Source organism: Halichoerus grypus, chromosome 4 (assembly GCF_964656455.1).
Source record: "Halichoerus grypus chromosome 4, mHalGry1.hap1.1, whole genome shotgun sequence".
NCBI lineage: Eukaryota > Metazoa > Chordata > Mammalia > Carnivora > Phocidae > Halichoerus > Halichoerus grypus.
Window position 1 is genome coordinate 15,900,466 of NC_135715.1, and position 27,555 is coordinate 15,928,020.

The following is a 27,555-nucleotide window of genomic DNA, read 5'->3' on the forward strand; positions in this document are numbered from 1 at the left end:
CCAAAATCTGGATTCAGCGTTCACTGCATTATTGATTTGGCTTTTTCAGAAAGACTTCTCATAATTGCCAAATTCAATGACTTAGTCTGAGTGTGAAGCCTCCACATGAATTCTGGAGGACCCAAAAGCGCCCTCTCAGGGGGGCAACCACTCCCTCAGCGAAACTCCACTTTGTTCTTGGCTTTAGTCAGATAATGGTGACAGTCTCCCCATGTTTCCTCTACCTCACTGGTCCCTTTGGCTGTCTGCTTTGTTTGTTCTCCACGCCCTCATCAAATTCAAAACGTGAGAGTACCCTAGGGTTCTGTCCTTGACCCCATTCTTCTTCAGGCTGTGCCCTGCCCCTATGTGATCTCACTCACTTCTTTGTCCCGCCCTCCACGGCTGACCAGGGTGCAGCTACTCACTATGGGACCCCCAGGCAACAAAGCCAACCACCCAGGCAACAAAGCCAACCACACGCTTCCCGGATCTAGTTTCCCGTCCTTTTAACCTCCTGCTCATTTCTCCTGGAGCACTAAGTCTTGACCCCTTGCCTTCAAAGGCTTTCACAAGGTGATTCCAAGTTCTTTCTGAAGTTTCATTCTTTACCAGTCATTGACATGCCTGGGGCTATTTACATACTGGAAATTTGAGGAGGAAATAATGCTTTTTGCTTTCCCCTGCATATGCCCGGGGAAAGCTAGGATGCTGCAGGAGCTCTGTCTTTGTTCTTCTCTGCCTCACTCGCTCCGCTTCAGAGCCTAGACAAGATCCTGGAGCATATGCTCAGGAAATATTTGTACAATGAATAAAGGTAACAGACATATGCTCAAAATCTGAAAACCAGAATATTAAATAAGCTGCTCAAAGTCACCTTCATCTTAAAGCTTTTCCTTATCTCTCCATCTTGATTTATAGTCTCACTTCCTTCGACCTTCCTAGCATTTCTTGTGTAACACATATTTTATCTTGTATTTTAGTATTTTATGCAACGGTCTTAGGGTCCCTCCTGGTTCTTCCATATACGCTCTCTAAAAACAGGTGCATCACATACACCTTGAAGTCCCTGGTGCTCTTAACACAATTCCTTGTATGAAGCAACAGGTCAATACCTACGTGTTGAGTGTGTTTTAACCTAAGGACTAACATACTTGCAGTGGAAATCGCAAAGTTCCTGCTTCTTGCAGAGTGTCCATCATAAGCATTAGCTCGGGGTATGGTGCTTGGCCTGTCACCTAATCGCTCAGAATTTCATTTCCCTAATAAATGGGGTTAATAATACTTATTTAATAGGGGGACTCAGAGGATTCTTTAATTAATGATGAAGCACATTCCAAGATCCTCGGAGGAAATAAAAAGATAAACATTATTATATCTCTTATTACTGCAGATAGCAGTTACTAAACTTTTGCATAAACAGGGACCAACAACAATTTTAAGCCAAAGTAATAGTTTAATAAGAAGCAGCTAGGGGTTTCCACAGTTGAGCTAACGTAAACACTTTGGCAGAAATTATTCCCTTCTTCTGCTGCTATTAATACTGGACAAGATGAGCTTTTAGTCTCTGGTTCTTCACCTGTTTAATTAAGACATTGGACGAGATTACCTCAAAGGCCCCTTATAACTCCCACATTCTTGGCAAATCTTTTATTAACACCTCACATCTCTGACTAATTGAATGGTCTTTCATGCTTTAAAAGAACTGTATACCACTGTAACTGCTTTCTCCTAAGTGTTCCATTTCAGCCAAAGAGTTGAAGGACAAGTGTAGAGTTAAAAAAAAAAAAATCATTTGACAGTAGAATGTTGTATAAAATCTTTCAGGGCACTGGGAACATGCAAATCTACATTTTTGAATCTTGGTGTCCTAGAAAATTTTTTAGCTTAGGATGGAGAGTAATCAGGAAAGATTCATGTATACTCCACCACACAAGCTAATCAGAATTTCTCACAAATCGAAATTAATGTTTCTCATTAGCATTTTCCCTGGGGCTCAAGGTAATGCTTACGAAGTTTCTCCTGGGAGTATTTCAGAGTCCTAGGCAGCTCAGTGAGGATGTCAGGCATTTGGTAACAAACCAAGTAATACTCTGCCTTTTTGGAGGCTGTTTATGGAATGGATAATCTGAAATGTTCGATTGAACCACGAGGAGGGCTTGTAGAGAGATTGTTTTAGAAAACTCCCTCCTTGACTCCTTCTACCTGACTTGAGTGTTCAAAATGGTCTTGAAAAATCAGAACCACTGGAGTGTAGTGCTTTACAGCTCACTCTTTGATGTCTAGTTTAACGTCGTTCTCAGATGGTGTGTTCAGCTGTTTTCAGGATTTGTCATGATGCTTTTTAAAAAAAAATTATTGTGGTAAGAAAGATGTAATATAAATTTACCCTCTTAATAGTTTTAGGTGTACAGAGCAGTATTGTTAATCCTCTGTACATTGTGGTATGACAGATCTCTAGAACTTTTCATCCCTGACTGAAACTCTACCCACTGAACAACTTCTTCCCCTTCCCCCAGCCCTTGGCAATCACCATTCTACTTTCTGTGTCTAGAAGTTTGACTACTTTAGATACCTCGGGTAAGTGGAATTGTGCAGTGTTTGTCTATCTATCTTTCTTTCTTTTTTTTAAGATTTTATTTATGTATTTGACAGAGAGAGAAACAGAGAGAGAGAGGGAACATAAGCAGGGGGAGTGGGAGAGGGTAAAGCAGACCTCTTGCCGAGCAGGGAGCCCGATGCGGGGCTTGATCCCAGGACTCTGGGATCATGACCTGAGCCAAAGGCAGACGCTCAACCACTGAGCCACCCAGGCGCCCCCAGTATTTGTCTTTCTGACTGGCTTATTTCACTTAGCATGATGTCTTCTAGGTTCATTGCATTGTACCTTATGACAGGGCTTCCTTCTTTTTTAAACAGATTTTGTTCACAATAAAAGAGTTACTCTCCCAGGTTAATGCCAGAGTTTGGTCTCCCATGGTCCACAAGACAAGTTTTTTTTTTTTTTTTTAAAGATTTTATTTATTTATTTGACAGAGAGAGACACAGAGAGAGAGGGAACACAAGCAGGGGGAGTGGGAGAGGGAGAAGCAGGCTTGCCGCTGAGCAGAGAGCCCGATGCGGGGCTCGATCCCAGGACCCTGGGATCATGACCTGAGCCGAAGGCAGACGCTTAACGACTGAGCCACCCAGGCGCCCCGCACAAGACAAGTTTTAAGCGGTTTTTTAAAGTACCTGGGTCACATTCAAGGGTTGTCACTGGTACCTCAGAGAAAGTAACAAAAAAACAAAAAGAAAAAAAAAAAAGCAAACTGTAAGCACAGCCCCTCTTCTCACCCAACAGCAATATATTTTCAGTGACAAACTAATTTTTTGCTTCAGCATTACATAGAGAAAATCAGCATCTTCCGGTGATCATCTGACGGTATGGCGGGTGTATGATTCCCTGAGAATTTTGTGCCTACGAATACCATAGTATGATACGGCAGATATAATAAAAGCGTAGAGTTTAGCAGCAACCCTGGAATGCTTCTAAGTTTACCTTATATCCCGACTCTTTTCCTACGGAGGCTTCAGAAGGATAAATGGCATGGTTTTTTAGATGAGATATGTTTAAATTCTGCTTTATCACTTACTCTTTGGCTTTGAACTACCTCTTGAAGCCTCAGTTTCCTCCCCGGTGAAATTAATGTCACCTGTGTTCCACAGGGCTATAGGGGAATGAAACGTGATCAAGGAAGCAGTGGGTCACACTCCTGATATAGCACAGTTCCTGCTACAAATAAGGGCCCCATAAATAAACATCTGACCTTGACCCTTTCTCATACTTGGAATGCTGGTGCTTTCAACTTGCATTGAAATATCTAGGCATCCTAAAAGATCTGTCCTCTGCTCAAAGAAATACTGGCATCTAAGAGGTTGAACTTACAAAAGAGATAAATTAGGAGCTGACTATTTGCTTTACAAAACCAGTCTTTGATTAACAATAAGATTAATGGCTCCCAGTTTTTCCCGCACCTCCTGGTCTGTTTGTAAACCCTGCTCTGAGCTATACATAATTCTCCTCATCCTGAAACGATTTCTTTATAGAGCTTTATAGAGTTCCTCCAAGACTCAAACTCTCACATTTTTGTTTCCCTACAAAAATGTTGTTGAGTGGCAGCAACTAGGTACTTTGTAGTAGATATTTATGTCTTACAGAGCTTTGAAAGGAAATCCAAATTAGGCCAGCCTGACCTCCCATGCAAGTCATTTCCATATATCCTGGTCCCACCAAAAACAAAATGCCCTAAAACCTGAGCTATTGTGAACTCCTGCAGGATATGAGATATTAACATTGACCACCATTAAATCTCCTGGTTATAAGTGCTGGTGCTTGACCCAACTATTCTTTTGGCCAAAAATCGTAACAAACAGCTAGTCAGTGGAGTTCTATTTTCTCCAAAGCTTCCAACCTTGGTCCAGAGTGAGGCATTGGAGATGCATAAACACGCACAGATGTGCTTCCAGCCTCCTGTTTCCGAGGTTTCTGGAGCAGGTGATCATTAATGCAAATTTATGGGCCATTACAGAATTTTGAAAAGATGTGTTGTGGTTGAATAAAAAGCATAAGCTTTTCGCACTTACTTTTTAATTACTAAATATGTAAAAAAGGAAAGTTACAGATTTTAGCCCTACCAGTTTCTAGGAAAGGTACTGAGCTGAACATTCCCTGACAGAAACAACAACAAAAAAATCTCCCGAAGTAGGGTGAGTTCTTTGGCAAAAAAAAAAACAAAAAACAACCGTAGGTTTCCTCTATTTAGAAAAGTGGTATGAGGATCGAAAGCAACCGCTGTCTCTCAAAGAAGGGTCTGTTGTTAGTCCTCCTGTCAGAGCGAGAGTGTGGGGTGGCAGAAGCCCATGAAAGGCTCAGTTCGCAGGTTGGGTGTGTGCATGTGGGTGATAGTATTGCTGGAAACTTCTCTCTTGCTCCTTCCCTAAAAAAATTGCTTAGATGAAGAGAAAGCAAATAGCACAGAGTACTATTAGTTCCTGTTTAAATTTAAAGTGAGGACTAAGCTAAACATGGTTTTATGAAAGGAGTATTTTTAGGAATGAATGGGTTAGTCAGTCAGTCGTTGAGAAGTAGATTTTTAAACACGCCGCAGCTACCTCTTGGTAAAGAAGTATGTGTGCAATGGAGATGTTTGCTTTCTTAGAAAACACATTTTTTAGGTGTTGTTTTAAATGATTCTGTAGTCACCACAGCTAACATTTCTCCCACCTTGCTGTCCTGACACGGCCAGTTCTGTTTGCTTACAAGAGACATGCGCAGCTGCAATCTGGCCCTTTGTGATTTTTCCTACATAGCTTTTTGAGATCAGCACAAAAGATTCTGAAATCTTTTTTTTTTTTTAATTTTATTAAAACCAAAGCATGTGGCCATAGCAAAAGCAGATATATTTTTTTCATGTTAATAGGAAGATCGCTTTGTTTCTATTTTGCTTTATTAAATAAAATGTACGATTTCCTCGGACATCTATTTTTCTGCCCCTAAGAGTAGGAAACACTGATCATAGGAAAAGATCACTTACTGTCACTCTGCTTAGCCTTGCACTTTATGATAAGAAAACCATTTTCTGAGATCTCTTTCAGGCTGAAAATGTTTCACCCAATCTGTTTGCATTTTTAATAACAGTAAAATAAGCAAACCCTCGATAACAGCGTTTCCCATTAATTTTTAATAATCTCATGGCTTTTAAGTTGCCCTTTGTATCTTCGTGGGGGAAAACATTCTATAGAAAATTAAACGGGAAGTAAATTTATTTCTGATGCTTTCCTTATTCCTGGAGAGTCAAAGCGTCAATGTCGTGGGCTGCCAAATATTTCTGAACGTGTTTCCTCAGAAATGCCACCAAGGCAAACAGCCGAGGTGATAGCTTTTAATTTTCTGCTTAGTAATATTCCCTCTCTCTTCATGGCTGGATTCTCCTTGGCTCCAGAGTGCTAAGCTGTCTCTACAAACAGCCTTTGTGATTGATTACTGCCAGCCCAAGGGTCCCTGGAATTGTCTGTCGGGCCAATATAAAGACCCGAGTGCAGCAATATTTATCATTCACTAATTCATCAAAGTAATGAAAATTTATTGAACACCTACGGCACACCAGGTCTTGTACAAGGTACTAGGGACATAGTAGTGATCAGTTCAGCTGCGGTCAAAACCACATAGCCATGGAGACACAGTGGGGCTTCTATACATTCTTTGTAAGGTACTTCTATGGTGCTTTAGGTGCCGGGAAATGTTTAGGAGAATCTTCATGCCCTGCTACCCAACCCCTCCCTATGCCCAATCTGTTCTGGCTTCAGATGCCTCAACTGAAAGATGAAATAATACCTCCTTCATTGCACTGGTATGAGGGTTAAATGGAAGATTCTTATGACAATGCTTAGCATAAAGTGCAATCATAAACGTTGACTATTCTTACTGTCATCTACAATAATGGTGATAGTTCAAAAAGTAATAACTATCATTTATTTTCTGCTATGCATTTATATGATAGGCTCTCCCTTGGGTGTTGTTAAGTATATTATCTGTAATTCTCTCAACAATCCTCTGAGATGAGTCTGACCACTTAAATCCAGAGAATTTAAGTGGCTTGCTCAGGGATGTCCAGTTACTGGGACCACAGGTCTCTTCTTTCTCCGAGGAGACACTCCCCACAGCTGACTAGGTGACAAGAAATGGCTCATGGCTTGAGGATCCAGTCCCCACTGGGGGAATGCTGGGATGTGAGGAGAGATTCCCCCACACATGATCCAGGAATCATGTCCAGATCCACAGCCCTAACACCGGCAATAGTGGGCAGACACCTCAGATGGTCCTGGGTAGATCTACTCCCCTGCTTCCACCCCTACTTCTTTGGATTTGTAAGATCCATTGCTGGCATGGGGGAGGGCATGGGAAAGCCTTCTCCTGGGCACACGGACTCCAACCAATGCCCCCCTCCCCCCAGGTCATATGAACTCAAGAGGACTTTGGCATTTCTGGGCACCACTTTCCTCACATAAAATGAGAAAAGCTAGTTCTAGGATTCCTCCCCTTTATTTATTTATTTTAAAGATTTATTTATTTATTTATTTTAGAGAGTGGGGGAGGGGCAGAGGGAGAAGGGGAGAGAGAGAGAGAATCTCAAGCAGACTCTGCTCTGAGCACAGAGACTATGTGGGGCTCCATCCCATGAGCCCGCAACCCCAAGATTGTGACCCAAGCCAAAACCAAGAATCAGACGCTTAACTGACTGAGCCACCTAGGCACCCTGGATTCCTCTTTAGATAAGGAAGCAAAGGTAAGTATTGAGTGCATTCAGGCTTTACATCTGGTAATTCATTTGCTTCTCCCAGTGACCCTATGAGAGAACAAAATTACTATTTATGATTCCATCCAAGGTGGTCCAGGTACTCCATGGTGGACTCAGCCCAGAAATTGAAGTCTGCCCAGTTCCAAAGCTTGAGATCTTTCGGCATCACCACACTGCCCGAAGGTTTGCATTCCTTTTCCAGCCACAGTGACTTGGGCATCTTCTATCTTCCAGCAAAGATCCGAGAAAATCTGTTGCCATGTGTATTCTGAAATGGACACCATCCACTCCTGACAGCCAATTTTCAAGGGAGTGGGAAAGAAGAGTCACACTGCAGTGTGAGTTACTATCATCTTCTTGATTCATTTCTTTTACCCTGGATTATCCCAGCATTCTTTTTATCTCCCCTTTTCACATGGCGGCACAATCTCAAGGTTGCTTTGGGTCTGGTGGTCTGGAAGTCGATGAAGCTATCCTTCTCACTTTGTGCTAGTAAGCAGGGGAAAGATTATCCTACTGCAAATGTTTTTCCTGCACCACCCTATCCTAACCTAAATGCTTGCACAGCCATGCTCCCATTGCTGGCAATTTTGCTGAAATGGAGTTTGTAATTAAAATCCTCCTTGGCTTCTATAGTTTCTCTCCTATTCAGCTACATGTTTCAAGTGGTTATTATGCTTAATAAAGCAACTTTAAAATGGAAATTAAAAAATTAAGGGGTGGATGCCTAAATGGAAACAAATACCAATAAATATTCTCATGCTATTCCTATATGTAATAGCTTTTGATAACCAGGCCCTCCAGCTTTTGTGTATATATTTGAAAATAAGCTCTTACAGATCCAGCTTACACCTGATATCATTATTCCCCATCCTGCCTTTCTGAGATCATAAAAATAACAAGATTATTCCACCAAAGGCAAATAATACTTAGAAACAATTAGAAAAACTTAATGAAAAGAATAATTAAATGCATGTTAAATAACAATATATCAAACACATTTGTGCTTGGAAAGAACATCTTTTCATGAGCAGAGCTCTGACTGATGTCAGCATGCATCTTCATTCTCTTGGATTCTCATCCAAAATACCAAAATATTTTTCCCTTGTAGGATTGTAAAATAAAGTAGATTCCAGTTCCCAGCAGATACGATAGTGTTTAACATTACCATATTTACACGTTAGCATTCCAATACTACAACAGGGAAACAATTCTTGAAACACTCCTCATTTTCAGCACATTATGACTAAGTAATCCCCATGGCTAGCATTTGTATCTGCCTGGTGACTCTTCCCAAACTGGTTAGCAGCATTTTCAAAAATCCCATTTTAAACTTATCTGTCTAGTTTTTTTTTTTTTTTAAACAAAACAGAATATATGTGTGTTGGAGTGGGTATTCTACAAACTCCACTTGACAATGGGATGGTTTCAGGGCATCAATCTTTCCAGGAGCGGAGAATATTCTGTAGGCCTACATGTACAAGTATGGCGAAAATGAAAGTTCTTCATTTTGCAGGATGTTTTACTCTGGGCTATCTCCACCTCCTGGGAATCAGTCTACACTTCCCTACCTTCTTCTACTTTTAGTCCGTTGTTTTAGCTAGAGACAAAAAAAATTCTCCTTTAAAGGTAATCATTTCTAGAAATAATAGTTTTTCAGATAAACCCCTCGCTATGAAAAACATTTTCTTCTTTGTAAGGTTTCTTGACACAATTAATAAAAAGATATTTAACACACATTAGTTTAGGGTAGTATAGTAGTAGTTTATATATTAATAACTAATATCTAATGTCATAAAATTGCATATGACTTCATAATTTTTTCACTGCAATTCACTTGAGTAAAGACAAAACAGATAATACTGCTGTCTCTAGAAGGCAAATCAGTTCTAAGGTTTACATGATCAATGTCAGTGTAGCAGCACTAGGAACACAACTGTTTTGTCCTTTGTTGTGGGTAATACTTGTCTATTAATTCAGCTGAAGTTGGCAATCTTGTCCCATGGAATGGTCATGAGCTTACGGTCAAAGAAAACTCTTAAGTCTCTTTCATCTCTACTACATGCTATCCACCAAATAGTTCTGGTTATTCCTAATTTCGGGCACATTATTGGATTGTTTCTTGACTTGTAATTGGGTTACTGCTGAATTGGGAGTGAAGTGATGTGTGCTAATTCCAGGCCAGAGACTTTAATTACCGTTGTGAGACTCTCCGGACCTCTTTTGTTTGTCTTCTACCTTGGCAACTGGCAATGTTCAAGATGGTGGCTACCCCTTCACCCTGAGATCTAGAGTAAGAGGTAAAGAGGTAAGCAAGAGCCAATATAGGGTGTAGCCTGAGTGAGAAATAAATCTTTGTTATGATAAGCCATCAAGATTTTGGAGTTATTTGTTACTGCAGCGTTACCCAGCCTATCCAGACTGATGCAATAACAAAGTAATTTTTAAGCAAAAAGATCACATTATATAAAGCGAGGGACACAAATTTTATTATGAACCCATGGCTATTACTGTGATTGTTGTCTTGATCCATTAACCTAGGACCACACTAGCCCATATGACAACTGTGTACAATTTAGAATAAATCCTGGCCCCCCGGGATGTGTCCTAAAGATCAGAGTGTGACCTGGGTTTCAGGCCCACCAGCCCTCTTGGCTTGGCACCTTGTGTTGTGATCCATTTAATTTAAACTAGGCAATGGCATATTTGGTCTTAATTCCTTGTAGGGTTCACACATGCTAACAATCTTCTTTCTGCTGTCTTCAAAACCATTGATTTCTTTTTATGGTACAAGTATTTTTGCAGTACCTTTGTGTTTGCAAAGACTTTTTCACAAAATGGTAATAATTATAATCATACTTAATTGGCAATGTTGATGTGAGTATCAAATGAGATAATGTATGCGAACAATGCTTTGTTAACTACAAAATCCTTTACCTGGTGAGTCGTTAGTATCTCCTCTAATGACTACGTCTTTGGAAGTAGACAGGCAGATAATTCCGTCATTTTACTGATGAGGAAGTTGTGGTTCTACGAGGTACAGTGACTTGCCCAGAACACTCGGTGTGTCATGAAGTCAGGCTTGAGACGGTGTCTTTGGATTCCCAATCCATTTCATCTTCCATTTTCCCACACAAGCTGGAGGAGAGCTGGTGTTTTAGCAGCCCTCTAGCAAACAGGCAGGTGTAGGAAGCATAGAGGGTACAATCCAAAACCCTTTGCAGTATTGAAGATATCATCCTTGCCGACTTATTTCTTTTTTTTCTCAGTGACGAAATTCTCAGGAAATGATCTCCTTTAGAGAAAGGGCTAAATTCCAGAAGGTTCAGGGTATAGATAAAAACCATTATGCGATGAGAGGAGACCACTGCCATATATTGTTTGTTTCTCTAGACCTAAGTGTGAATTCTGTAACTGGATGGGGATGCTCAGAAAAGAGCCCCCAGCACGTCTCCGTGCCCCACACTTTGCATCTGCATTTCAGAATCTGACTCACAGAGTACAAATTATTTATGTATATAAACTTGCTCTAAGCTAAATCAATTTAAATAAATATTTTATGAGTTTGCTTTACTGTGTGCTGTGTTGATTTTTTCTTGGTAATGATGAGAATCTATTGGTCACTGAAGCCACAGTGTAGGATGGTGGAATGGTGTCACATTTGAAAGAATAATGGCGGTTATGACAAGGGAACATATCTCTCCTGGGAAATGGGTGCAAAAATTAAAAACAAAGGTGCATCACACACAACTGGACACTTATTTCACAGAATGTACAGAGGGTCGGGAGTGGGTAGTAGGAGAACGTGGACACTGGAAACACAGATACAGTTGATTTTTGTTATTTGTGGTAGTTATGATCTGTGAGGTCATTGAGAACACTGAATTAATGAATACTAAACAGTACATTGGTCTTAGGGAAAATACAGGGTTAGGTTCCTGCGAGCCTCTGGTCAACCAATCAATACACAGCCTTTTAAATGTACGTCTGTTCTATTTAAAGATATATATAGATATATATATAGATATATATATATGTATATATATATATGTAATTCATTAACAATGGACTCAAGGCCAACAGCACTATAAGTCATACCTAAACGAAGCTTCTCTAACACATGCATTTTCTCCATGAGGTATATCACAGCCTTCTCACACTTAGGACAACCAGATAGCACTTCAGCCCTAAGCTTGAGAGGGGCCATTTTAAACAGTGACATTACCAAAAAAAGAAAGAAAGAAAGAAAGAAAGAAAGAAAGAAAGAAACAAGAAAAAGGAAAAAATCCATTAACATACGACAAATGTGGCACTAAATAGTTGGAGAAAAGGATGCTCTTTACAGTAGGAGAGCTGAAACAAGAAGGCAGAGCATTGCCTTGTTTGACCTCAGGTGGCAGCGTGCATCCTGGGCGACTCAGATTTTTGCCACTTTGCACACGCCTGCGAATGATGGACTGCAGGGCTCTGTTGAGTATTGATTTTGGGGTTACACAGACACTTTACAAATATGGAATTCATGAATGATTATCAGGGTTTAATTCCTGGCTCTGCTACTTCTGAGCTCGACCATGTTACCCATGGGTTCTGAGCCTTAGTCTTCTCATGTATAAAGGGCTGATGATACTGTTGTTTAGAGTAGCGGAGGATTATATGAAAATGGGCATAAGGCACACAGTATGTAGTAGAATTTTAATAAATGATAGCTGCATTATTATCATCATGGAGCAACATAGGGAGGCGAAAACATCTTGGCAGAATAGAAAAGGTATAGGTGGTGCCTGAAAAATCTGGTTTCCAATCCAAGTTCCATTACTTGGTAGCTGTGTGACTCTGGACAAGTTATCATTTGTCCAAAGTCAGAGACTCAATTTTCCGCTCTGTAAAATGAGCACGATAATATCAAACTCACAATCATGTCTAAGTGTGTGTTTGTACAGTAAATTGACATAGTACGTGCTTTAGCATATAAGGACCTCAAAAAAAGTCCATTTCATTCTCCATATCCCTATATTACTTCATCATCAACTAGAATTTTTAGCCAATTGATGTGGGTATTTATAATTTTTTTAAAAAGGGAATATCCTTTCAACCTGCCCAATGGTTGCATAGTATGTGAAATAAAGGCAATCAGGCATTCATGGGCACACACATACACACACCACCATCTTCTTCCCCTTCCATGTAAAAAAGAGAGGAGGAAAGAAACTTTGGGCAATTTTTAAAATAGTTTTCAAAAGTAGGATTTGGCAATTACAATGCAAAAGAGAAAAAGGGAATTTGGCCATTATTCTTTAAAATGTTTTGAAATTTACTTCATTTTAAGGGTTTCCTAGTTTACTCAGCAAAGGACACTTGACTAGTGAGAGAGACTATCTGGGAATTTGATAGAAGAGGGGGCTTTTGTGTGGGTTAAACAAAGGTTCAGTGACAACGAGTAAGGTGGTGGGGCCCCCCGAGATGATGTCCATGTCAGATTACAGCTAAGCCACAGGCCAGGAGTGGATTCCTGATAAACTGAGTTTAAGATAAACTAGGACATTTGGCAGGGGAATGGATAAACAGATGAAATGAAGAACTGTTAGAAAATCTATTTGAAACTTGTCTCTTTTAGATATTTCTTGATCTTCATGCACCATCTAATTATGTAATATCTATTAAATACACAGATCCAGGCACAGGCAAGACGTTCATCTAGAATATGCCTGCCTCTTGATTAAACAGTCCTGGAACAGTTTGATCTTTCCGACTGCACTCTCAGTACTGAGGATCATCCTGACCTTGTGTCCACAACCCAGGTAAGGAAGAGTAAAGAACAACAGCCCATTAGGCTGGCTGAAAAGTTAAGCTGACTTAAAGCAATGGCCACCCATTCATCATTTCCTAATGGGTCTTCAGCAACACGTTCACCAGAGATAAAGGTAAGAAGGCCCTTTTTTTTCGTTCTACTTCTTGGACTTCTGCTCCTACAGGGTATAATCTAGAGCTTCCCCTGCATGTTTCTAGTTTAGAGATCTGGGCTTGTCTCCAAGACTGTACAAATTCCTAAAACATGTATGTACAGTCTTTCATCACTCAGCTTATTTTGAAAAGAGCATTGATCTGAAACGTGAATGAGGCTCTGGTTTGTACTGCCAATGACAAGTCTACAAACAGTTTATTTGTGCATCAATCTTCATGGGTATGACTGAGAATAAATATTCCCATTTTGTTTGAGACAAAAACCCAGACATGAAGAGATTAGGTAACTAGAATGAGGCAGCAATGCAAGATTAAGAAAACAAACAAAAAACAAACCCTATTACTAGATAAAGAAAACATGTAGTCAAGAACTAGAAAGTTCCTGACTTCCAATTCAGATTGCTCCTGATTGATAGACTGTGCTCTTAGTTCTCAATTGAAATTAATGATATTCAGTGGCTGTTTAAATAATGCAAATGAACAAGTTTTTAATCATACCCTTGACTGTTACCCAATTTAAACCCGTGCCTTACAGCTTCATTTTAGAAGCTTTGCTCTTGTTAATCACAGTATCTTGTTAACTATTGTCAGTCTCTGCCAAAAAAAATTTTTTTTCTAGAAAAATAAACTGAGAATTTAACAATCTGCTTTGCAGAAATTTTCAGTGAATATGATTATAGTGAATATAAACAGTTCAGAGTGGAACATATGGGGTTCTAACATGATCCTGTCATATAAAATTAGATTAAAAGTAAAGTTGAAATGGGATCACTCTGTTGTATGGACATATGAGTATGCTAACAATTACTCTCAGAAAATGCCTTTTATATTTCAGGTCTAACCATTGTTAAGTGAGTTCTAATTTAAATGTCAGTTTCCATAAAAAATAACTGGGCTTGGAGATCGTTTTTGTACCCTCATGGTTTTAAGAAGGTAAATTTTAGTGATTTTAGTTAGAGCAGTTTTATTAGTTTTGTTGGGGTTTATTAGTTCCCTTAGAAGACCAATGTATCATTTATTTTAAAATGAGTGCTTTACTTTTGGGAAAATATTAAAGAATTGATCCTAGCATTCAAGTCAAGGACATTTAAATGTGAACATTACACGATCCCATTCACCAGGTCAGGCTGTTCAGCTATTTATGGATAAGTCTTTAAAACAAGACAGTTCCATGGAGCTCATACCGAGAAACTCCTACGGAATGGTAGTCACCAGATAAGAAAAGTTTTAAGGAAAATTTTAAGCTGAAGTCAACTTGTCCCTGTATGACCCAACACTTTGTGTCCTAATCAAATACTCATATAATTTTGCTTGTAAGAGTCTGGGGCTGAATTGTGTCCTTTCCCCTCCCGATTCACATGTTGAAATCCTAACTCACAATACCTCAGAATGTGACCTTATTTGGGAATTGGGTTATTGCAGATGTAATGAGTTAAGTTGAGGTCATGGTCGAGTAGGGTGGGCTCCTTATCCAATATGACGTGTGTCCTTATGAACAGAGGAAATTTGAACACTGACGTGTGTGCAGGGACATCACCATGGGAAGCCTGGAGTTATGTTGCCGTAAGCCAAGGAACCACCAGAAGCGAGCAGAGACGCCTGGAACGGATCCTTCCCCAGAGCCTTCAGAGGGAGCCTGGCCCTGCCAACACCGGATTTCAGACTTACAGCCTCCAGAACTGTGTGAGAATACATTTCTGCTGTTTAAATTGTTTAAGCCTCTCTGTTGGTGGAGCTTTCTTATGGCAGACTTAAGCAAATGAATACAGGGTCTTTTTGGAAAAAGAGATGGTCTCTGTTTTTCTCCTTTGATGTCTATACCAATACTGAAGGGGTTTTGTCTTTCATGAACAGGAGCAGAAACTTCCTTGAAAGAGTGCTAATCCTGACCCTTCGGATCTGGTCTCTAAATCACAAGTAGTACAGAATATCTAGACAAGCTGGACTTTTTTTTAGAGATGGAGGGTGATGGTCTTCATGGAGTTTGGAGTGAAGGGAACATGCGAGTGTGTCCAGGGAAGAGAGGATGTTCTGACCACTCATCTCTGTCCTTCATTTCCAGGATGGTTTGGGGGATTCATCTGTCAGTGTGATGCAACCCCCTCCTTCCTATGGCTCCGACTCAGTGGGAGTAGATCTAACTGTGCAGGACACTGGCTCAGTGCATCTTTCATTTCTCTTAGAAATTACATTCTATTACCTAGTGTTTTAGGTAAAAGGCAGTGTCTATAAGTTCAGCTAATATGAAGAAGTTCATGGGGACTAAATATTTGTGTCCTTTTGAAAGTCATATGTTGGAATCGCAGCCCCTTATGATGGGAGTAGGAGGTGGGGCCTTTCAGAGGTGATTAGGTCAGGAGAATGGAGCCCTCCTAAAGGGGATTAGTGCCCTCAGGAAAGCCTTACAAAAGAGAGCTCCCTAGGCCCTGATATGCATGGGACCCAGAGAGAAGACAGCCTTCCATGAAGCTGGAAGTGGGCCCTCACCAGACACTGAATCTGCTGGTGCCTTAATCTTGGATTTCCCAGCCTCCAGAGCTATAAGAAGTAAACTTCTGTTGTTTCTAAGCCACCCAGTCTATGGGATTCTGTTAGAGCAGCTGGAACTGACTAAGGCACAGACCAATACCTTTTGAAACCTGCCAAGCCCAGGATGCTGGGAAAAGTTGGGTTATGAAGACACCTGAGTGGCTCGTAATGAGGCCCCTGAACTGTTCCTTGTACCTCCATGGGGGAGACAGAGTTTCACACTAGCACTGAGTGTGCCTGGGCTCTGGGATAGGCTCTTGATAGTTACTAAGTCCTTCACAACACTCCCGCAAGGTCAATACTATCTCCCCCACCCCCTTTTTTTTTACATGAAGACATTTTATTATTTTGCTATATAACACATTAGTGAATATACTCAATTGCATTTTCTCAAATGGCAAATGAGACACAAGATAACATCTTTTTGATTCCTGAAAACCTCAGTATCACCTGTCTTTTGGAGGATCCAGTTTCCTACGACATCTATGATACTGTCCATGAGGATACCAACGGTGCTTAGTAGTAAAGAACATTTTGCTAAGTTGTTCTATCATGGGTCCTTGCTCAAAGTGCTCATATTTTTCTTCGAATCTGGTTTTCAGTACTTGGTCATGTGTTTCTTCATTATTATGCACAGGATCTGGCCGAGGGATAGGTTTTGTATGTTCATATGGAAAGTCCACAGAAGGGTAGTAGCATACTATCGTCCTGCCATCCGATGTCAAAGCAAGCTCTACTTTGCAATTATAGTCATCTGGTAGAGAAGAATATGTAGATTTATGACAAGCACAATATAAAGCTCTGTTTTGAATTGGAAAGTTTCCAGATAGTTCTGTTTGATATCGCCCATTTTACTGCTGCTAACGCCATGGTGAATCAAGATGCTTATGAGGTGGTGTGAAAGAAGATGATTTGAAGAGACTGATTTTAAAATCTTCTTCCAGGTATACCTATTTTCATCCCTGACAGCCGCTCACCATGAGCCTGCCATCTTATATCCAATACTCTCTCTCTTTTATAAATGAGGACATAGTGACTCAAGGTCAGGTAACTAGTAAAGGTCAGAGCCAGCCCTCCAAAGCTCAAGCTTTTACTCTTTCTATATCTATATTTTTGCTTAAACAGCAGTCGACCCTTTCAAAGGACATGCTGTTATTATTATTATCGTCCCTATTGTTGTTGTTACTCTATTGCCCGAAACGTGTTAGGGTAGGGGAGTGAGAGACACAAACACACCCTATAGTGTTTCTGATACTCAAAAGCATATATGAGCTGGTACAGCCTATGGGGGTACTTATCTTCTATACTTTTTGTTTATGATCACATACAATTTTATAAATTAGGATTTTTATTTATTTATTTATTTATTTTTAAAGATTTTATTTATTTATTTGACAGACAGAGAGAAAGCACAAGTAGGCAGAGAGGCAGGCAGAGGGAGAGGGAGAAGCAGACTCCCCACTGAGCAGGGAGCCCAACATGGGCCTCGATCCCAGGACCCTGGGATCATGACCTGAGCCGAAGGTAGCCGCTTAACCGACTGAGCCACCCAGGTGCCCCTAAATTAGGATTTTTAGAAATACTATAAAGTAGTGTTTCTCTCAGTATCTTCAAGAATGACCACTGTTATCAGAATAAGCTGGGATGCTTATAAAAATACAAAGTCCAGAACTCTACAGAACACCGAACACTGGACTGAGCTGGAATGGGCAGAGGATGCTGCGGAATCTGCATTTTTAAAGAGTACCCCCAGGTGGTTCTTATGCAAATTAAATTTTGAGAGCCACTGCTATAAAGGTTGGGGACCAAAGGTCTCTCAGGAAAATTCTTTGCCTCTGGCACACCGAGCTTCTACGTGCACAACTTCTGCCAGGCTCCAGTTATTACCAAGGGCTGTAGCAGGTGCAGAAGCCTGGGGGTACGGGAGGGTCACAAAAAGGACACCACTTCTGCAAGGCTCACATCAGAGGGAAAGAGTTGCAAACTTTGTTCAAAATAGTTTAACAAGTGTATTTGAGCTCAGCTTAGAGGTGCGAGCCACGGCTGTGGAATAATGGGGTGCACTGGGATTCCGAACATCTTTGTCAAAGAAAATGTGGTGCTGATAGCCCCAAACAAATTCTATCATCTTTATCACTCCCATCTCATGAAAGACTCAGCCTCAAGCAGTTGCTCCTCTATCATTTATCCAAGGTGGACAGTGGGCACCATGTGAATGAATGGATAGTTTGGTTTTGATTTACACAAAGTTCAGGAGCAGAACCAACTACCCACATTTGAAATGATCTAACAGCTATGCTCTCTAGCTTAAAATGCCTCACTTCTTCCATTTTTATAGGAGGAGAGGAGCACTGATCATCTGAAGGACTGCTTGATCTTATTGGGCAATTTCAGTTCCCTGGAGTCCTATTTAGGAAAGAAGGGTTTCAGGATTCTCAGCGGCCTGAAATAAGGGAGTTTTATGTGTACTTCACGTTCTCTGATAGAATCCAAACCTGTGTCAAAACTCATACAGAGCCATTACGAAATGCGTGTGCTTTAGTTCTGGAGTGGGGAAGAAATACCAGTCCATACTGAAATGGCAACCATTGATAACTGCCGTACTTGCGAAGTGCTATTGTGCCCGGCCTCAGAGAGCATCTCCTGTACTCTTTACGGTGCCTCCATGGAGGTTTTATCATGTCCATTGTACTGATGAGAACATGGAGGTCCTGGGAGATTATGCCCTGGTTACTTAGAGAGTTAATGGCCAAGCTGGGATTAGAACCAGTGTCTGTGTGATGCCAGTGCTTGTGTTTATAACCACTACACTTTCTGTTATGTTTCTGCTTCTCTTTCTATTAAATGGGATATAGACATGGTTTTGTTGGAGGGGATGATAACAGTTTTTCATAGGTTGAGCTCAAGTTTTTCTACTGAATGCCATGTTCGGCACCCTCGAACAATGATGAGACAGAATGACTACTAGGGCTATAGAATATTCTGTAACCCAACCATCGCTGTGGCTTTAAGGATGGGATGTTGCCATGCCCTCTCAAAGACAGACCTGTCCCTGGATTCACAATACGTTCAATGAGCGTATAGATTCTCATTCATTGCTGTCCTTTTGCTTCCTCTTTCCATATCCTACTGTTTCAAAATGGGTATAAAGAGACTATGTTCACAAAGGAAGGTATATCTGACATTTTTATTTCCATACAAACATGCCTAAAGTCACTGATTTAAAGTTCAGAAACAGGTGTAAGTTTTGGACACTTCTGAAAATAAAAATATCTCCATGTTTACACACTGTTGGTGTAGATTAAGCTGAAACGATATAATTTTGCCAGATTTGCAATCTATACTTACTAACATTGGGATCCCAAACAGTATTGCTCTTAGTTATCCTGTCTCATTATCATGCAAGGATGTCAAATGCTGCATTCGATTTGCAAAATTCAAGCTGAAGTTAGGAATTCACAAAAGGTGATAATGGTAGCCCCTTACTCTGAGGAGTGATGTTAATACTCATTATCTGTAATGTGCACAGGGGCATTGCCAATCACACATTGATATCCCCATTTTGTAGATGAGAAAACTGAGTTCATAAGTAGTTTGACCAAGCCACACTGAGACCCAGGGCTTCGGAGTTCAAACCCAGGCTTGTTGACTTCCACATAAGACCGTGTCACCAGAGAAGAGACATTCCCAGCTTGTTGTGAAGTGAGCCTCACTTATAATAAAAGAGAAGAACTTAAACGTTTTTGCTTTTTTCTTTGTTGAAGTTCATACCATATTTGGGGTAGAGTGGAGAAAAGCCTTATCTTATCTTCAACTATAAACTGAGGTTTTTTAAAGTGAGTTTCAACGTTGGGGCGGAGGTGTGTGAATAAGCTGGCTCTGGAGACCAGCCTGGGGAATGGAGCACGTGGAGGTGAGTAAGTCAATTTTCAAAGGCCTGACAGTTCTGCCTCCTGAGAAAGGCCTGAACACCTCTTGGAAGTCTTCTCAGGGTCATGTTTAGTCTTGGAATGCTGTTCTCTGATCACTCTGATTTCCTTGAAGTTAGGACAAGTGATGCAAGATTGGTAAGAATGCTATCAACTTTTCACAAATGCATAATAATCACTGCTTATATTAATAGAGTGCTTTCTAGTACACAGAGTACTTTCTTGTATGTACTTCATGATCTAATAAAAAAAATCCAACAAACCAAAAATATCTCCAAGATCTAAAGTTCATGCCATAGATTCAAGCAAGTCACATTGTTTCTCGGTTTCTTCCTGTGTAGGTGGGGATAATAACATCACACCTAGCCACAGTGGGGGTAATTACATATTCTCACAGGTAGCTTAAGGGAAGTCTACACTTCAGAAGAGGTGAGCAAAAACGAGATTCCCTAGTTTGCTTAGAGAGGGATGGGCACAATGAAGAATAGAGTGCAGATTGGAAAAAACAACCGTTTAAAAAGCATTAATATATGTTTGGGAGAGATCAACTCTTTTATTCTTGCTACATATTCATATCTGTCTGTCTTTTCAGACAAAGAATAGAAACTAATATTCAAAGTTCATTTCAGGGGCTCCTGGGTGGCTCAGTCATTGAGCAGCTGACTCTTGATTTCGGCTCAGGTCATGATCTTGGAGTCCTGGGATTGAGCCCCACACTGAGCCTTAAGTTGAACCCTACGTCAGCCTCCGTGCTCAGTGGGGAGTCTGCTTGAGGAGACTCTTTCCGTCTCTCTCTCCCTCTTTCCCCCCAAATAAATAAATAAATCTTAAAAAAAGAAATGAAAAAAAATTCATTTAAAAAACATACTTGAAATACAGAGTATCACAACAGTGTGATAATACCTTTTGGGTTATATGGAAATATTGATGGTTATTTGAAAGCTTATTATTAATGAAGTTAAATCTATTCCCTTTGCTTTTGATATTTGCCTGGTTCTTTTGTCTAGGTTTAAAAGGAAAAACTCGTGCATGGAAATATAAAATATAACAGGTGTATATTTGTTTAGTAGGATCCTTTTCCATTAGAAAAGAAACTAAAATTCTTGAGACTAGATTCTCCTTTCAAATATAGAATTTGAGGTCAGTTTTGTAACTCCGAAGTCCTGGTAGTTCTCACTGAAGGCTTGGACCTATCCATGTAAATGCATCAGGACAAGAAATCTGGTTTGTAAGTGTCAACGTAAGCCTATGTTATTATGCAAGTTATAGGGTCACTGAACATCGAGGGAACACTGTTTTTCCATTTCCATCTGTCCCATTTGTGTATCACACATTTACAAAGTGTGTAGAAAAAACACACATAAGAAAATGATTCTTTTAGGCCAAGTCTGCCTGCCTACAGTTATGTGAATTGGGAAACCTAGACAGACAAAGCCCACGACAGAATCATATTCCAGAATTCACAGAAGCAGATGATTGCAGAACCAGTTGGAATGTTGAGAGAATTCTAAGCCCTTCATATTCACACACACAAAAAAATCAGCTAGTTAGGAGCTGGGAGTAGACGTGAATTTTATCATCCAGAAACACCACTCAAATTCACTGCCCTAGCTTGCATAATAGTTCATGCTCTGTAAACTCATTCCTGAAGGAAACATTAGGGATACAGCATTTGTTCTGTGTGTGTGTATATGTGTGTGCATAGGAGTGGGAGACAAACGGACATCTGACATAGGTCCTTTACTATTTGAAATTTTACACATTCTTTTTTTGTTAAAGATTTTATTTATTTATCTGAGAGAGAGAGAGAGCATGAGCAGGGGAGATAGAGGGATAGGGAGAAGCAGGCTCCCCTGTTGAGCAGGGAACCAGATGTGGGGCCTGATCCCAGAGCTCCAGGATCATGACCTGAGCTGAAGGCAGATGCTTAACCAACTGAGCCAACCAGGCACCCCAGAATTTTACACTTTTTTTAAAAAAGATTTTATTTATTTACTTATTTGTCAGAGACAGAGAGAGAGAGAGCGCGCACCAGCAGGGGGAACAGCAGGCAAAGGGGGAAGCAGGCTCCCTATTGAGCAAGGAGCTCAATGAGGGACTCGATCCCAGGAACTTGGGATCATGATCTAAGCCGAAGGCAGACGCTTAACCAACTGAGCCATATAGGTGTCCCAATTTTACACATTCTTAAGACAAGAGACCACATTAAAAAAAAATAGTTGTCCAGATTCTTATCTTTCTTTTCCTTTAAGTGTAATGTCACACCTTATATTGTATCTTTGCCCAAGTGCTGAAAACAGTTTAATTAAATGTACCTATTTCAATAAATTCCTTGGGCAAATAGACTACCATAGGGGCACATAAAGAATGTGAACATTAATTGCATTTGAGATTAGCCCTATTGAATTAAATTCTCACACACGGATGCCCTTTGTTCTTAAGCCATAAATAACAGGTGTTTATATGTCCAACTACTGATACATTTACTGTAGAATAGTCTTTCCATCAGTTCAATCTGGAAAGAATCTCCAATCTAAGTAAATAGTAAAAAAAAAAAAATCTACTTGAAAATTACCCAGAAGGAACACTGACGCTATATTTTATTATGTGCAGTGCTTTAGGGAGAAATAGCTGGACTCTTTGCCTTCCTAATAAAAAAAATCTTTAGGTAAATCCAGTTCAAAATAAGTTTTGTAATACACAATACCAAAAAAAAAAAAAAAAGATAAAACCAAAGTACCTCATAAAAAATTCAATTTGCTGATAGATTAATTAAATTCCCTACCTACCCAACCCTGACTGAATCTGTCCCAAGGGGGTAAAGTTGAAAGATGAGTTTGCTAATTAATGTTAATACGGTGAATGGCACAATTAGAACAAACTCACAAAAGAATGAACATCCCTTGGTGAGAGAGTCAGTACAAGTGTACAGGGGAATTCTCCAAATATGCACAAGCTATTTAGCATAGAACAACTGAAATTCTATTAAGTTTGATTTGACAATGATAATGCCTGAGGTAACCTTATAGAGAAATGTAAATCAAATATGAAATAACTATTATTTCAGGATTACTGTAATCACACTTTGATAACTTCAGTCCAAAACTCAAATCCTGAGAGACTGATATCTTCGGCTTTCCTGATCACAGACACTTGGGCAATAAAAGAATACTTAACATACCATCCTAACTCCATTGTAAATAGAACAAAAGAGATTTTCAGAAAAATGTATATTTCCATATTATTCTTTTAAGATGTGTAACAGGTAAAGTTGATTGTGTGTATTTATTCTGCTGCAAATGGCTGCAATTCTTCCCTCTCTGTGTCGCATTCCTTGCAAAGTGATTTGCAGTTTCTCCCATCAAGAAGCAAAGTGTATTTCTTGATTCCTTCGTGCTGAATGTCCTGTGCTTTGCTTTACTTAATAGAATGCATGGAGGTGATGTCATCTAGTTCCAAATATAGGCCCCAGGAGGCTTCCTGGTGCTGCTCAATCTAACCTTGCTACCACCAAGTGAACATGGCTTGGCTAGGCTGCTGGAAGATGACAGAGCACAAGGAACTGAGACACATCACCCCAGCAGAGGCTATCCCGGATCATTTAGTCTTCAGCTAACCTAAGAGCTCACTGCAGAAGCATGAGTGAGCCCAGCAGAGACCAGAAGATCCACCCAAATGTCCCTAGGCCCAATAGCAGGTTTTAAAAATCTTGAATAAGTAAATGATTAGTTTTCTAGTAAGCTGCTTAGTTTGGGGTATTTTGTCATGCAGCAAAAACTAACTGATACACACTTGCAAAGAACTATTAGTGTTCCTTAAATGTTTATAAGATATTGCTCATACTGCCAAATTTGGAATGGTCACAGATGATAATAATAATAATGATAATAATAGTTATTTTTAATGACCTTAGCTACTCTGTACCTTTCTAGATACAGAAAAACTTCTTCCAAGTTGGAGGGAGAAAGACAAGTTAAGAGCACAGGCTTACATTCTGGCTCCAGCACTTAGTAGTATTGATACTGACTCAATAGTCCCATGTCTGTGCTTTGGTTTCCGTGCGTCTCCAGTGGAGAAGTGACAGTGCATATGCAGTATGGTGGGTGTAAGGATTCACTGAGAGGACAAGATGATGTATTTCACTCACGCGGTGCCTGTTTCCTCAAAATATATCTGCTTCTTATGATTATTTAAAGGGCCTCCAAACAATTTACCTTGAGGGCTGTGAGGGGTATCACTGCACAAGGGAAGATACTATGGGTGACAAGTGGCAGATACCTTTTAAATAGTGAAGTGCCAAGAGAACGATATTATTTTTTTCTTATGCCTTTCAACAATTTTAAACACCTAATAGTTCTTTGTGCTCCATGGACTCAATAATTCTGCATCCTTCAGCTAGTGCCTAAAACAATTGGGGAATGCGATCACTTCACATAATTAACAACAGTGATAATCTTAGTCTGTGGCAGGTATTACAGCTCTTACCCTGAGACCAAATGAGCTTCAAAGACATGAAGTGACTTTCCCAGGTTCACCTATCACTGAGCAGTTCAACAATGAGAGACTTTAGGACTGTTGACTTGGAGTTGATTGCTTTAGCTGTCCGTGACTGCTTCCACGAAACAGGACAAGTTTCTCATACATATTGATGAAAGAAAAGAAATCACGACTAGCTTGAAATAAGGATTGAGATGTTAAAAAAAAAAAAAAAGTCGATTGCTGATCCATCTCAGGGTGGGACTAACAGGGCTATGATATTGAACGTCATTTTTTTTTTTTTTTTAGTAGGAAAAGAGGTTTCCCACCATGACTAGTCGTCAGGCAGAACCCATTTTCCCAGGCACAGAATCGGATATAAAAAGGTGCTAATAAGGTCCTCATTGATTTTGTAGGCAATGAGAGATGTGGTTAGGGCAGAACTTAACAGTCACTTCAAACCATGGTTAATTAGCCCCTTTAACTCGAGAGTATGTGCACATCTGCTAAGTGTAAAACATAAAAACTATATTGATAAATCTCTCACCCATCTAATGCTGCACAGAATTGTGTGTCATATTGTGCTAGGCTCTTCTCCCCACTGTAAATTGCTCCCTGGAAATTGCACTGGCTTTTTCAGGAACTCTGTTTGTATATAATAGGGCCATGAAAATGACGGATGCTGAGCCTGTGGTCTTTAGGCAAAAGCCTTCAGAAGAATACTGGCTCCACAAGTTACTAACTCTTTAACTTTGGACAAGTCATTTAAACTTACGTGCATTTAGTGCCCCTGTCCGTAAATTGGTGATAATATCAATTGCTTTGAAGGATTACTGAGGCCCAGGGTAGCGCCTAAGTAGGTGCTCTAATTGGCACACTGACACTTTTCTAACTTATTCCCCCAAGTGACTCTTGTTATCTTCCTCCCATGTCAAATAAATAAATAAATTTCATTTTTGGTTACTTATAATTGTCAGAAATAACTCTTGCTTTCGTGGCAATGAGATAAAAGGTGACTGCATTTTTCTCTAAGTTCTTATATTGGCATAGTAATTTTGTGAGACTGAAAGTTGGAAAGTTGATACATAATCTTTATTTGCTGAATCTTGGTTATTGTATCCAAAATATATCCAGAATCTTTATCTCACTATATAAATAAAGCCTTACTAAAGATTCATTTGTTACTTTAGGCAACTAAAGTATCATTTCAGGTACAGAGGCAAGGTCACTAAGTTTTCCAGGCTGTGCAAAAGAAAAACCAACCAACCAACCAACAAAACAACTAAAGCCATGAGCCAAAGGACAGATTTTAATACGTGCACAGTATAGAAAGGAAAGGGGATCATCAGTGGCATTTTTAGCCACACCTTATGTCACCACTGATCTTGTCTCCTTCAGTACAACACTCACACACAAACCAAAAGTGGTTCTTCTGTAGAACAAACAACAACAACAAAAAAACTGACTGCAGAGGTTTCTGATTCATACCTGTAAACTCACTTATTCACTGAGAAATTTCTGACTCAATGAATAAAAAAGTACTAAGCTATAAGGCATCTTAAAGCTCTAATACAGGATTTGTTTTATGCCCTGCCCATTTATAGCTTGAACTTTTCCTTCACTTGTGTTAAGGTATTTAGACTTTAAATAGCAAATAAATAAAAGTTTATTCATAATGTTTTTGTTTTCTCTAAGTAGTAAAGTAATTCTTCTGCATGATTTCACATGCAAATGTACAGCTTTAAGTAAAGATGAAGACTTAGCTTTGTGTTACTTGTGATCATTAAAAATATCTGACTCTTGGAGTGTTCGACTCTGTGTTTTAAACAAATTCTAGTTCACTGTGACTTCTACCTCTTATCCTGTTGTAATTTCATGCAAATACGACATATGCTTTACCTTAAATTATCTAATTTTAGGTAATATTTACTTAAATTATAGGTAGTGTCGAGGAACAGTTATTAAATATGGTAAACCTTTTATTATAAAACATTGTAGGGGCGCCTGGGTGGCTCAGTCAGTTAAGCATCTGCCTTCAGCTCAGGTCATGATCTTGGGGTTCTGGGACTGAACCCCACATCGGGCTTCCTCCTCTGCAGGAAGTCTGCTTCTCCCTCTCCCTCTGCAACACCCCCCCGCCCCCACTTGTGCTCTTTTTCTCTCTCTCAAATAAATAAATAAAATCTTAAAAAAATAAAAAAAAACCCATTCTAAACATATAGAAAAACAATACTGCAATGCACACCCATTTACAGATCATCCAGCTTTGACAATCATGGCAGTCTTTTGTCATTAGTTTTCCTAACAATGAGTTTCATAAAATTTATGATATTTGGAAAGACTCTGAGATTCTCTGCAATGATATTTTCAGAACTGGTTCTTGGTGTTCACTTTTTTGGTATTGTTTTAAATAAAGTCATAACAATGGGAAACAGAGCACTATTTTCTTTCTGTTTTAAAATGAGACTTGCAGTGGATTTTTCTCATCAAGTTTTTATTTTTTTAATGGTGTGTTTCTGTAGGAGCATTAAAGTGTACTCTGGTTGCAGATCAATATGACACTGACTAAATATAGATTTACTTACGAGGTAGACTGAAAGGAGCCATGTTGGACAAATGAGTGAATAATGTCTCTCTTAACAAGTTCATAATTATGTATTTATTACACGGACTCTTCCACAACAGCTCCAGGGAACTGTTACAGACTCTGCCTGAACAATGCTCATTCTAACAACCAAGCCCCATATACTCGGGACAGCTATGAGGCTGGGCATGAAGCACTGAAGGAAACAAACTAATATGAGCCGTATTATTGCTTTTTCTTCCTTCTTGGGAAGGAAGATGAGAACAAATGAAATTCAGAAAAACACTGCCTACAGAGACCAGGGAACCCTAAAGAAACTTATTTATCTTGGGATATTTCAGATGTGTTATATGAACAAGAAAGGGGAAATAAAATATTACACATAGATATTATGTAAAATTATATTAATATATAAATTAAATATAAATGATGTATGTAAATGATATATGATACGTAGAGCAATTAGAATATCTAAAAAAAATATTAAACAACCTAAAGTGGTGTTTTAAGTGAGAAAAAGCAGAAGGATAAGGAAAAGCAAAACCCCTATACGTTGGTCTGCGTACTGTCACCACCTGATGCTTTGTGCATGTTTCCTTCTTAAACTGAATTCTTTCCCACCCCTCTTGCATCTTGAATTTCTATTCATTTTGTAAGATGTCGGTCAAAAAAATCATCTCCTTTTGAAAGCTTTCCCTAACATTTCTCTTTCTGTTAACTGTGGTAAGAGCTGACCTTTCCTGGGAGCTTACTGATA

General features: G+C 39.6%; 1 protein-coding gene, 1 long non-coding RNA gene and 1 pseudogene across 3 annotated transcripts in view; 1 reads left to right on the forward strand and 2 right to left on the reverse strand.

Moving 5' to 3' along the window:
• Positions 1–27,555, reverse strand: part of GPC6 (glypican 6) — a 1,066,736-nt gene that overhangs the window by 148,896 nt on the left and 890,285 nt on the right. The gene's annotated exons all lie outside the window — the stretch shown is intronic.
• The window catches only part of LOC144381462 (uncharacterized), a 29,652-nt gene continuing 15,086 nt past the window's right edge, over positions 12,990–27,555 (forward strand). The window contains exons 1-2 of the long non-coding RNA XR_013446702.1: positions 12,990–13,240; positions 14,809–14,963. This is a non-coding gene — a long non-coding RNA (uncharacterized LOC144381462). The remainder of the gene's footprint in view (positions 13,241–14,808; positions 14,964–27,555) is intronic.
• LOC118527987 (large ribosomal subunit protein mL42 pseudogene) lies at positions 16,128–16,679 on the reverse strand (annotated as a pseudogene).